Source organism: Dipodomys spectabilis, unplaced genomic scaffold (genome assembly GCF_019054845.1).
Source record: "Dipodomys spectabilis isolate Male_0828 unplaced genomic scaffold, ASM1905484v1 ptg000003l, whole genome shotgun sequence".
In the NCBI taxonomy this organism is placed as follows: Eukaryota; Metazoa; Chordata; class Mammalia; order Rodentia; family Heteromyidae; genus Dipodomys; species Dipodomys spectabilis.
This window is the reverse complement of record NW_024870680.1, coordinates 15,582,448-15,596,505: the sequence shown is the minus strand read 5'-3', so window position 1 is coordinate 15,596,505 and position 14,058 is coordinate 15,582,448. Positions and strand designations below refer to the sequence as shown.

At 38.0% G+C, this 14,058-nt stretch overlaps 1 protein-coding gene across 5 annotated transcripts in view; it reads right to left on the bottom strand.

Annotated features, from left to right (window-relative positions):
- The window catches only part of Fchsd2 (FCH and double SH3 domains 2), a 250,079-nt gene that overhangs the window by 139,637 nt on the left and 96,384 nt on the right, over window positions 1-14,058 (bottom strand). The gene's annotated exons all lie outside the window — the stretch shown is intronic.

Genomic DNA, 14,058 nt, shown 5'->3' with positions numbered 1-14,058 from the left:
CACCATAATACAAAGAAAGACACAGATGAAGATCTAAGAAGACTAAATTTACAACTCAGATCTTCAGCACAAAAATAAACTATAAATACCAAAAACAAAAGTTAAGAAAACATGAAACATCAAAACCCAGGAAAGTAAAAATCTGATTTCCAATATCACCATATCATTAGATTCAAGAGTCTGGTTTTCAACACAAATCAGTAGGCTTTAAAAGAAATGGGACAGGTCTTGGAAGGTGGCTCCAGTGGTAGAGTGCTTTCCTTGCATGCATGAAGCCCTGCATTTGATTCCTCAGCACCACATAAGCAGAAAAAGCTGGAAGTGGCGCTGTGGCTCAAGTGGTAGAGCACTAGCCTTGAGCTGAAGAGCTGAGGGACAGTGCCCCGACCCAGAGTTCAGGCCTCACGACTGACAAAAAAGAAAGAAAGAAAGAAAAGAAAGAAAGAAAGAAAGAAGGAAGGAAGGAAGGAAGGAAGGAAGGAAGGAAGGAAGGAAGGAAGGAAGGAAGGAAGGAAGGAAGGAAGGAAGGAAGGAAGGAAGGAAGGAAGGAAGGATAATATATTTAATTCAAAAGAGAGAGACAAAAAAAAGATCAATAGAAATTGCTTTAAGAAAGACTTGAGCCAGGTGCAGCAGGCTCATGCTTGTAATCCTAGCTACTTGGGAAGCTGATATCTGAGGATTGAAGTTTGAAGACAGCCCAGGCAGCAAAGTCTGAGAGACTCTTATTTCCAATCAACCACTAAAAACTGAAAATGGTGCTGGGGCTCAAGTGGTAGAGCACCAGACTTGAGCACAAAAGTTCAGGGTTCAAGCCCAGAACCAGCACAAGAAAGAAAAGAATAAATGAGGGAGAGAGGAAGGCAGTAAGGAGGGAGGGAGGAAGGGAAGGAAAGAAAGAAAGGAATATTTAATAGTAAATCTACTAGAAAAAGACTTTAAATGAAATGTGTTCCTGCTGTACCATTCTTGAACATATATCTGAAAGAGAATAAATCAACATATGGGCTGGGAAGGTGGCCCAGTGGTACAGCGCTTGCCTTGCATGCCTGAGGCCCTGGGTTCAATTCCTCAGCACCATATAAACAAAAAAACAAAAAAGCCGGAAGTGGCATTGTAGCTCAAGTGGTAGAGCGCTAGCCTTGAGCTGAGGGACAGCGCCCAGGCCCAGAGTTCAGGCCCCACGACCGGACCCCCCCCCCCGCAAAAAAAATAAATAAATCAACATATAAGACAGGTATCTACACACCCATGTTTACCCCAGCACTATATACAATAATATCCAAGGTACTGGAATCAGCTTAGGTATCCAATAACCAATGAATGGACAAAGAAAATGTGGCAAATATACACAGTTGAATATTATTCATTTATAAAGAATGAAATAATGTTGTGTGCAGGAAAATAAATGGAACTAAAGAAAAATGTGGGGCTTGGAATGTGGCTCAGTAGTAGAGTGCTTGCCTAGCATGCATGAAGCCCAGGTTCAATTCTTCAGTACCACATAAACAGAAAAAGCTAGAAATGGCACTGTGGAAGTAGCTCAAATAGTAGAACACTAGCCTTGATTAAAAGAAGCTCAAGGACAGTGCCCAGGCCCTGAGTTCAAGCCGTATGACTGGCAAGAAAGAGAGAGAGAGAGAGAGAGAGAGAGAGAGAGAAAGACAGAGACAGAGAGAGACAGAGACAGAAACAGAGACACAGAGAGAGACACAGAGACAGACAGAGAGACAGAGAGAGACAGAGAGAGGAGGAAGAGATTAAGAAAAGGATGTGTGCGCAAAAATGTAGATAACAAGAGGAAGACAAAATGAAACAAAAATGTTCTGTAGGCTAAAAGTACAATTAATTAAAATGAAAAATTCTATATAGGGATTGAAAAAAGCATTAGCAAACATGAAGACAGAGCAATTCAAATTACTCCACCTCAGGAACAGAGAGATAATGACTGAAGAAAGCAGGCATAGCTTAGGTAGAACACTCAAATATAGACATGTATAATACTCAAATGGACAAGCACACATATTGTTGGGAGTATGAGAAGAGACAGAAATGGGCAGATATTTGAAGAAATAATAGCCAATTTTTTTTTCTAAATTTGAAGTACAAATATAAATACTTAAGTTCTACAAACTCTTAAGTAGGCTGAAAAGGAGACTCACACAGAGACACATAAAACTTTCATAAAAGAGAATTTTTGTTGTTGTTTGTTTTTTTGTCGGTCCTGGAGCCTGAACTCTGGGCTTGGACGCTGTCCCTCAGCTCTTCAGATTAAGGCTAGCACTCTATCACTTGAGCCACAGTGCCACTTCTGGCTTTTTTTGCTTATGAGGAATAGAACCCAGGGCATGCACGCAAGGCAAGCACTCTACCACGGAGCCACCTTCCCAGCTCCGAAAACAGAATTCTGGAAGTGGTAGGAGAGAATCAACTTGTCACATATAAGGGATTCTCAGTAAGATTATATATAGGCAGACCTTTCATCAGAAACTTTGGATGCCAGAAGATAGTAAATGGGCTGATGTATTCCAAGGGTTAAAAGAAAAAGAAAAAACAAACTTGGCAACCAAGAACAGTAGGTGCAGCAAAGCTTTCAAAAGTGAAAGAGAAATTAAGCTGTTCTATAAAACTGAGGGCATTAGTCACCATCATCAGATCTGCCTCATAAGACCTGCTAAACAGAATCAGGCAGGAAGAAATGAAAGGACACTAGTTAGTAACTTGAAATTGACTCAATAAATAAGACCTCAATAAAGGTGAACATTGGCAGTTGCAAAAGCTACTGTTAAAGTGGTTTGTAGCACTACATTTTATTTTTCATGTATTTTATGCTTCTTTTTTTTTTTTTTTTTTTTGGGTCCAGTCGTGGGGCCTGAACTCTGGGCCTGGGCGCTGTCCCTCAGCTCTTCAGCTCAAGGCTAGCGCTCTACCACTTGAGCCACAGCGCCACTTCCGGCTTTTTCTTTTTGCTTATGTGGTGTTGAGGAATCGATTCCTGACCCAAAAATAAAAAAATTTAAAAAAGGATTAATATATATATATATTTTTGGGGGGGAGTCCAGTCGTGGGCCTGAACCCAGGGCCTCAGGCATGCAAGGCAAGCTGAGCCACCTTCCCAGCCCAAAAAAGGATTAATATATTAAATACATTAATAAATTATTAGTTTATGTTTTCGGACACCTATGTTCAAATACATATTTTGTAACCTTAGTAACTTGAAAGGAGAAAAGTTGTAGGTGAGTAGAGTATGTTATGTTATTGAAGTCGTAGTGATGTAAATTCAAATCAGAGTGCTGTAACTATACAACATTAAACATAGCATAAACTCAAGGGCACCCACAAAAAAATTACATAGACCTGGGAGCAGTGTAGTTCAGTGGCAGAGCACTTACCTAACATTAGCAAGGACCTAATTCCATCTTCAGAAATACAGAAACAAAATAAAAATAGAATATAAAAAAATGAAAATACAAAAAAATTAAAACATTTATTATGAAAAGTGAATATAAAGAAATAATGAGGAGCTATGAAAAAGAAAAGATGGAATGAAGCAACAAAGATAATTCTCAGGTTTTAGCCCTCTACATCTAGATGTGGGATGGTATCTCCCCTAGGAGTGAATATACTGGTAAGCTATTTAATGATTATGGATTATGATAAGTCAAAACTTGGTTTGGAAGAAGTATAAGAAAATAGAAGTGGTCCCTATCACCCTGGAAGTAAAAGGTATCAGGAAAACCAACATGAAGAACAATAAAATGTGACCAATGAAAGCAAGGATAAGGCCAGGCCCTGGTGGCTCACACCTGTAATCCTAGCTACTCAGGAGGAGATCTGAGGATTGCGGTTCAAAGTCAAGCCCAGGGATGAAAGTCCATGAGACTCTTATCTCCAATTAACCACCAGAAAACTGTAAGTGGCACTGTGGCTCAAGTGGTAGAGCACTTGCCTTGAGCTGAAGAGCTGAAGGACAGCACCCAGGCCCAGAGTTCAAGCCCCATGACCACCACCACTACCACCACGAACAACAATAACAACAAAAAAGCAAGAAAAAATGAAGTCTAGGGAATGTCAACTTAGGTGAAGAAACTGTGATGTTATAAAATAGAAGGAAAAATGTGGAAGAGGGGTTGTCAGGGCACATTTTGACTTCTATGAATCCAATTTGTTCTTTGAAGCTTGCCTTATTTATACAATTAATCCTTTAGTGCCCAGGACATCTCTACTCATTTTTCATTAAATTATTCTTTCTTTCAAAAGTCTCTCCAGGCCAGGAATAGTGATACCTGTCATTCCAGTGTTCAGGAGGCTGAGGTAAGAGGAGCTAGATTTCAAGGCCATCCTGAGATAAATAGTGGGAAACTATCTTAAAACCCCAAAACTGGGGCTGGGAAGGTGGCTCAATGGTAGAGCACTTGCCTTGCATGCATGAGGCCCTGGGTTCGATTCCCCAGCACCACATAAGCAAAAAGAAAAAAAGCGGGAAGTGGTGCTGTGTCTCAAGTGGTAGAGCGCTAGCCTTGAGCTGAAGAGCTGAGGGACAGCGCCCAGGTCCAGAGTTCAGGCCCCACAACCGGACCCAAAAACAACAAAAAACAAAACAAACAAACAAACAAACAAACAAAAAGCTGGGTGCCGGTGGCTCCTATGTGTAATCCTAACTACTCAAGAGGCTGAGATCTGAGGGCTACAGTTCAAAGTCAGTGTGGACAGTTAATCCCATAACTCTTTTTTTTATTTTTTATTGTGAAAATACTGTACAGAGGGGTTACAATTACATGGGCAAGATAATGAGTACATTTCTTATCAAGCATTGTAGCCTCCTCCTTTGTTTCCCCTTCCCATCCTCCCTCCCCTACCCCCCCAAAGCCCATAACTCTTATCTCCAATAAACTACTCAGAAAAAGCCAGCAGTGGCACTGTGGCTCAAGTGGTAGAGAGCTAGGCTTGAACACAAAGAAGCTCTGGCCACTGCCCAGGTCCAGAGTTCAAGTCTCAGGACCAGCAAAAACAACAACAAAAAACTAACAAACTAACAAAAATGTCTTCCAATGTCTTTCTTTTTTTTTTTTTTTTTTGGTCTGGTCGTGGGGCCTGAACTCTGTGCCTGGGCGCTGTCCCTCAGCTCTTCAGCTCAAGGCTAGCACTCTACCACTTGAGCCACAGTGCCACTTCAGCTTTTTTCTTTTTGCTTATATGGTGCTGAGGAATCGAACCCAGGGCCTCATGCATGCAAGGCAAGCGCTCTACCACTGAGCCACCTTCCCAGCCCTCCAATGTCTTTCTTTTACTCATTTTGGAGTAAAAGCAACATTACTATTGTGCTTAAAGCAGACTTATAGAAACACATTGGAAAAGGTGTTTTCTTGGAAAGTTACAGTTCTAATAACTAGAATGTGCCATCTTCATTTATTCTGCTTACATAAAATTCAGTGTTGCCTTAGCCATCTGCTAAATGCTATTACTAAGACAATTCCATAAAACAAACAGAAGAACATGTTAGTCCAGATTACATACTGCTGCTGCTAATGTGAGTGCCTAACTTGAAAGTGAATTTAATAAAATGCATCCTCCCCTTTTGAGAAGGCACAAAGACCAAAAATCTACCCAATGATAAATATTAAAAGCCAATTAATTAAAGTTTTCTTCACTCTTCTAACCCACAAAACCTTGCTTCATCCTATAATGTTCCTACATTTATTCCTAATCTAATTTTTATTGAAGCTTTAATCAAAAGAAATCCCTCCAGACTAGAATGTACAAACTTGGCCTATAACTTCAAGCTTTTAATCTGTTTCCCACTTTTCATTAGATTGCTTAACTAAGAATTGATAGTTTTAATTTTGTGATTCCTTGTGTCTTCCCCATCTATGTTTTATGAATTTTCTTTCCAAATTACTGGAAGCTATTGGTAAGAAAAGCAATTTTTTTTCACTGATACAATAATCTTCTAATAAAGACTTAAATTATTAGATGGTTTAGCTAAGAACCATCTAATAAAAAGAGTTTATTAACACATTATCAGGATTAGGGTTGTAGCTCAGTAGTGCCTCATATGCCTGAGACACTACATTCTAGCACCAATCAGGTGCTAGAAATCAGTGTCAAGATTTTTAGAGCAATATGTCCATAATTCTGGTTTATTTTGAACATTAATAACTTAATAAACATCTTTAAAACTGTAATTTAAAAAATTCTTATATTTTCTTTTTTTTTTTTTGGTCGGCCGTGGGGCTTGAACTCTGGGCCTGGGCGCTGTCCCTCAGCTCTTCAGCTCAAGGCAAGCGCTCTACCACTTGAGCTACAGCACCACTTCCGGTTTTCTGGTGGTTTATTGGAGATAGGAGTCTCACAGTCTCTCCTGCCCGGGCTGGCTTTGAACCGCGATCCTCAGATCTCAGCCTCCTGAGTAGCTAGGATTACAGGCGTGAGCCACCAGCGCCCGGCTCTTAGTTATATTTTCAAGATGAACATTAGCTGATATATAAATACAAGACTTCTAAAATGAGGCTTTTTTTGGTAGGAGATAAGTTGGTTTCTGTTGTTTTCAAACAATAAAAAATGCTATATTAGCATGTTTGAGCTGTTCTTTCTAGAAAGTATTAAGTAGAATAGATATATTCTGTCTCTAGAGAGCTAGAAATCCAGAAGAAACACCCAAAATGTGACTGAACATTCAAGACAAGTGACAGTCATATTTGTCTATCCTTGTCAGATAGACAAATATCTAATAACTGGAGCTAATATTTAATTGTTTACTAGATGCAAGGCAGTTCACATTTCTTAGTGAACCACCACCTTTTACAGTAGATGCAACAGAAGTTTTAAAAGGTTTAGTAATTTGCATAAGATCACCCAGCTAAACATAGGTTCAAATCCAGGTCTTTTTCTCAAAACTTAAAGATGTTTTCAGCTTACTCAGTGTATTCAGATACAATCAAGTACAATATTTCAAATTACTATACCATTTTGATGAGTACTATCCTTAAGTTCCTTAAAAGAACAGTTATAAAAAACATGGTTCACAATCTTTGTTCAGTTAATTGAACTGAAATAGTTCTAATTTATACACAATTATGTAAATTTATTAATAAATAGGTTTTTCAGAGCAGAGAAATTAAGTAAAAAGTACAATTTCCATGTAATCCTGTTTCTTTTTTTTTTTTTTTGTCCATGGGACTTTTTTTGGGGGGGGGTCCGGTCGTGGGGCCTGAACTCTGGGCCTGGGTGCTGTCCCTCAGCTCTTCAGCTCAAGGCTAGCGCTCTACCATTTGAGTCACAGCGCCACTTCCGGCTTTTTTCTTATGTGGTGCTGAGGAATCAAACCCAGGGCCTCATGCATGCAAGGCAAGCGCTCTACCACTGAGCCACCTTCCCAGCCCGTAATCCTGTTTCTTATATTATTAAAATCCTCCCTTAGTATAAGACGTTAGTTACAACTGATGAAATAATATACTAGTGATACTAGCATGCGATTTACTAAAGCTCCTCATCTGCATTAGGCTTACTCTTATGTTTTATTTGTTTCAGGAGTTTTGGCAAGCAGACAATGTCACATATCTACCACTGCATTACGGTAACAGCTTCAGTGCCCTAAAGCTTCTTGATGTTCCATATATCCATCTCTATTCCTCCAACTTCTCCCCATAACTTCTGGCAATTACTGATCTTTTCACTTTTCCAGCATGTATTTGGAGTCATACAGTATATAGCCTTTCTCTGTTGGGTTTCTTTCTCATTTAAAGTTTCTTCATATCTTTGAGTGAATAGACAGGTTAGTTATTTTTACCACTGAGTAATATCCCAATGTCTGATTTACCAGTTTATTTATCTATTCACCTGCTGAAGGATTTCTTAGTTGCTTCCATGTTTTAGAAATTATGGAAAAGTAGCTACAAACATGTGTTGATACGTGAACATATATTTTCAAGACACTTGGGTTAAGTATTAAAGAGCATAATTTTAAAAAATAAAGAGAATAACTGATTGATTATATAAGACTGCATTTAGCTTCCAAAAGTGGTTGTGACATTCTGCATTCTACTACTTCTGTTGCGCCACAACTTGGCTAGCATTTGGTGTTGCCATTGTTTTAAAATTTAGCCATTCAAACAGGCATGTAATGGTATCTCATTGGTAATTTCCCAATGACGTGGTGTTGGCCATCTTCCATATATAGACTCTTGCAGTTATTGCTGTATTTGTTTGTTTGTTGTTAGTACAAGAACCCAGGGTCTCACAGTTGCTTGATTTACTACTCAGCTAGTGCTCTACCATTTGAGCCAAGCCTCCAGCCTAATCTTTTTCCTGATTACTTTAGAGAAGGACTTGTGTACCTGGGCTGACTTTGTAACACAATCCTCTGGATCTTAGCCTCCTGAGTAGCCATGACTACAGACACAAGCTACCGGCATTGCCCAGCTGTCATTTATATACCTTCCTTGCTGGGGTGTTTGTTCCAGTCTTTCGCCTACTTTTAAACTGGGTTATCTTGTTGCTGCTAAGTTTTAAAATTTATCTATATATTGTTGATATGTCATTTATCAGATGTGTTAGTTTGTAGCCTGTCTTTCATTCTTTAAACAGTACCTCCCTCAGAACAGTTTTCATTTAACATCTATTATTTTTGTCCAAGACTGGGACTTAAACTCGATATCTGACCCTTGCTTTTGCTCAATAAATAGCTGGTGCTCTATCACTTGAGCCACACCTCTAACTCTAACATCTCTTTTTTATTTCTATTTTTTAACATAATTTTACAAATAATATTTACTGAAATGAACTCCAGGAAATGGAAAGAAGAGGTTTTGGATTTGTTGCTATTTTTGTTTTCTTTTCCATCTTGTTCATTCATTTATCTGTCTTTGGGGTAAAGGGAGTCACAGAAATAGAGGGACAAATAGAGGGACAAATGTAGTGATGATACTCACTAGACACTATGTTGAAAATGAACTATACAACTTGATTGTAGGGATGGAAGGGAAAAACTGGGAGAATACAAGGGAAGGAGTGGCATTGTCCAAAAAGAAATGTACTCTTTACCTGAGTTATGTAACTGTAACCCCTCTGTAAGTCACCTTTAAAATAACAATAAAAAATTAGAAAATATAATTTTATTGTTATTATTAAGATGTTATACAGAGGGGATTACCATTTTATAAGTATGGTTTTACTTCATAAATATAAATATAATTTTATTGTTATTACAGTTTTGTACAGAGGGGTTTCAATTCCCTAAGTCATGTAGCAAGTTCAATTCTTCTTGGACAATGTCACCCCTTTCCTCACTCTCCTCCAATTTCCCCCTCCTATCCCAGCCCACAAGTTGCAACCATAATATCTATTTTTAACACTAAGTTCTCAATATAAGGTGAAAGAGTTTCAGGGATCAGATTATTGAAAAATGGAGAAATGGAAAATGAAAAATAGAAAATTTTATATATGAGAATAAACATTGCTTAGAACACAGAAACATTCAATTGTGTCAGTTGCTTTAAAAGAAGCATATGTCATGTAAATATTGCAAAAAGAAATAATGGAAATTTAAGAGACAATTTTAATATTAATAAATATACTGCCTTTTTCAATAAGCCAACTATTCCTTCTAAAGTTTTTTTTTTTTTTTTGTCTTTATTTTTTGCCAGTCCTGGGGTTTGAACTCAGAGTTTGGGCACTGTCCCTGAGCTTCTTTTGCTCAAGGCTAGCACTCTACCACTTGAGCTACAGCACCACATGTGGCTTTTTCTGTTTATGTGGGACTAAGAAATGGAACCCAGGGCTTCATGTACGCTAAATAATCTCTATACTACTAAGCCACCTTTTCAGCCCTTCCTTCTAAAGTTTTAACTACATTTATAGATGTTGTAACTGAATTTTTAAAAGCATTTTAAAGAAAGAACAACTGCTAACACATACTTCAAAGCACAAAAAAAAACCCAACTCTCAAGTAGCATGTCTAATCTGATGTTAGCAATAAAGATGAAAATATTTGGCATTAGCAGTAAAGATGAAAATATTGTTCTTCCTCCTTATAGAGAAGCAACTTGCAGCTGTTTTAACTTTCAACATAAATGATTACTTACAAGAAACTGTTACTAATATTAAAATCAGGTTCCAGAGCCTGAGCCTGTACTCATAAAATAAAGATCAAAGTTCCCACTATCATGAAAAGATCTCAAGTTAGGCACTACATTAATAAAACATAACATTTCAGACCGCAGCAAGTCACAAATTCACAATTTAAAAAAATCACAGTAAGTTGTTTTGTTTTTTTTTTAAAAATTTTTCTTTTGGGTCCGGTCGTGGGGTCTGAACTCTAGGCCTGGACGCTGTCCCTCAGCTCTTCAGCTCAAGGCTAGTGCTCTACCATTTGAGCCACAGCACCACTTCCGGCTTTTTTCTTTTTGCTTATGTGGTGCTGAGGAATGGAACCCAGGTCCTCATGCATGCAAAGCAAGCGCTCTACCACTGAGCCATCTTCCCAGCCCCAAAATCACAGTAAGTTTTAACACTTTTCATAGTATAAAACCTGTACCACTGAAGTTTTCCATTTCTTTCCAACTTCAGTAAGCTGATTTGCAAACTCAATCATTATCTAAAAATTCCAAAGTAAAATTAAGCAAAGTGGTTTAAAAAAAAATCAGAGATCAAGTAAATTTTGACACAGAACTATTAAGTAGCTAAAAAGAATAAATTACAGGAGTAAAATTCAAAGAATCAAGGCTGCTAATCTGTCAGTCAACAACTGGGGATGAATCCAGGGCTCTAGGCATACTGGGCATGTGCTCTACCTCTGAGCCACACCTTCAGATTTTGGTATTTTCACTATGTCCTCAGATTGACCCTGAACTTGAGATTCTCCTGCCTCCACCTCCTCTTGGCTATACTATAGAACAAATGTCACCTGCTGAGTCAGATATGGAGGATGAGGAAACTAATGATCTTTTTTACTATCTCATAGATTTGTACATAATTATTTTTACCTTTGCACTTTTTTAATCAAGTCCTCAAAGTAAACAATGTATTCTTCCTCCATATCCAGTCAATATTCCTGCCTTCTCTAGATTAACCCTACATTTCACATCTTCCTACAGATCTATGACTCTTACATTATATCATGAATTCAGCATTTAATCACATACATCTGACAAAGGTCTAGTGATAAAATATATTTAACTTTTCATTTATATCTGTCTTCCCTTGTCAACTACATTTTGAATATAGCAGTCTTATTTCCGTGAGCGCACGTGTGTGTGTGTGTGTGTGTGTGTGTGTGTGTGTGTGTGTGTGTGTGTGTGTGTGTGTGTGTGTGTGTGTGTGTGTGTTTCTTGTTTGGTACTGAGGATTGCACTTGCTAGGCAAGCACTTTGCACTGAGTTACATCTCTCCCCTTAGGAGGCAGAAACTGGGAGGATCACAGTTCCAAATTAACCTGGACAAAAAAGTTCACAAGAACCGGTCTCAAAAGAACAGCTAACAAACTTGTTATTTACAGAATAACCTATAAAGATGGGGGTAGCAGGACACAAAAAATAAGGACACTTCTCCCGGGTATAATAGTATATCTTTGTATCTAATTCCTGACTAAATTCTACAATGAGGAGTAAGGAAACTTTATTTTATTTTTACATGAAATAATCCTTCCAAAAATAGGATACTCTAACAAAAAGACTCATCAAGGGTTGTTTTTTTTCACATCAAGTTTTTTTTAGACACAAAAATAGCTTCAGAGATGAGATGTCACATACAATAGCATTTATCACTAAGAAATCTTGATTGATTTTGAGACCTCAGAATTATGCAGTTAAACTCTCATAGATAAAAACAAAAACAAAACAAAACAACTAAGCACTTAAACAGGATCTCGAAGTAACAAGCAACATCTATGTACATTTTGACATTTCTCCTACTTCTATTTACAGTACATTTTGTGTTGGCTTGATTTCTCTACTAACCTCTAACATATTCTTCATAACCTGTATTAGTTATTATCAATAGCATATACCACATGAATCTCCTTACAACTTTCCAACACTTTCCAAGTCTCCATAATAATTTCAGAAAGACATTGGATATGAGGGAGCTTGCCTGTAATTCCAGCACTCAGAAAGGCAGGAGAATCCTAATTCAGAGGCTATCCTGGGCAACTACAGTGAGACCTTGTCTCAAAAAAATCTAAAGCTACTAAGTGCTGATGGTTCACAGTTGCAACTCCAGTTACTTAGGAGGCAGACACTGGGAGGATCACAGTTCCAGACTAGCCTGGACAAAAAAGTTCACGAGAACCTGTCTCAACAGAAAAGGCTGGGTGTGTGGTTCATATCTGTCATCCCAGTTACATTGAGAAGTATAAATAGGGGGATTGCAGTCCAGTGTAGACCAGTTAAAAAGCAAGACTCTATCTCAAAAATAACCAGAGCAAGAAACAAAATAAATAACTAGAATAAAAAAGGTCTGGAGGAATGGCTCAGATGGTACAGTTCCTGCCAAACAAGCACAAAGCCCTGAGCTGATACCACAAAGGTGGGGGGCACCTAGGGATGTATCTGAATGGCAGAGAGCCTGCATGCATAAAATATTCAAAACCTGAGTTTGATTCCAAGCACCATGACTGTGATCCTACTCAGGAGGTTGAGATCTGATGACTGTGGTTCAAAGCCAGCTCTGGTAGAAAAACCTGTGAGCCTCTTATTTCCAATTAGCCAGGAAAAGTTAATGAGTGGAGGTATTGCTCAAATGATAGAGTACAACACTGATCAAAAAAGCAACAGGGCAGCTCCCAAACCCTGTGTTCAAGCCCTACTATAAGCATTAAAAAGAAAGAAAAAAAAGGACATGGAACAACCTTAAAAGCATATGACCAAGCCAAAGAAGCCAACTTGAAAAACTACATCTTACATGAAAATGATGAACAGATAAAAGATAGATGGATAAAATGATAGACAAAGGGAAAGCTGGCTGACAGGGGCTGGGGAAGAAAGAGGTAGACAGCAGAGAGGAGTTTAACAGTGGTGAAAGTATTCTATATCATTTTATGTATTATGTATCATATAATGGAGGATAAATCATTATATATTTATCAAAATCCATAGAAGGTATACCACCCAGGGTAAATCCTATCATGGACTTTGGGTAATAATGTGTATCAAGTTAAATGACTATAACAAATATGCCCGAGGTGTAGGATGTTGACAGTAGGGGAGACTGTGTATGTGTAGGACAAGTTATATAAGAACCTTTCTATATTTCCTGTTCAATTTGGTTATGATCCAAAAACTTACTGATACTAAAAAAATTAAGGATAGACAGGTGTCAGTGGCTCATGCCTGTAGTTCTAGTTACTCAGGAGGCTGAGATCTGAGGATCAAAGTTTGAAGTCAACCTGGGCAGATTAAGTCCCTGAGATGCTTATCTCCAATTAACCACCAAAAAAACCAGAAGCAGAGCTGTGGCTCAAGTGGTAGAGTACCAACCTTGAGCAAAAAAGCTCAGGTTCAGTGCCAGACCATGAGTTCAAACCCCAGGATCAACACACACACACACAGACACACACAATTAAGGGCAACAGCAATATATGTTAATAGGCTGTTGTCATCAGAGAAATGCAAATCAAATGAGACTGCACTTCACTCTAGTCAGAATAGTTACCATCAAGAGAACAAATAACAAATGTTGGCAGGAATAGGAGACAAATACTGGGAAGTATAAGAACTTTTATTCACTGCTAGTGGCAATGTTCCACTATGGAATTCAGAATGGGGTTTCTGAAAAAGTTAAAAATAGAATACCTGTATGAGTTAGCCTTATCATTCCTGAATATATACCCAAAAGAATTAGTTAACTATCGAGATACTCATATACCCATGTTTACTGTGGCACTATTCACAACAATCAATTATGGAATCTAGGTACTAATCAACAGATAAATGAATAAAGAAAATGTGAGGAATTTTACCCAGCCATTTTATAATAATGAAATTATGTTGTTTTCTAGTAAATGAATGAAACTAGAGACCACCCATGTTAAGTGAAAAAAGGTAGTCCCACAAAGACAAGTAT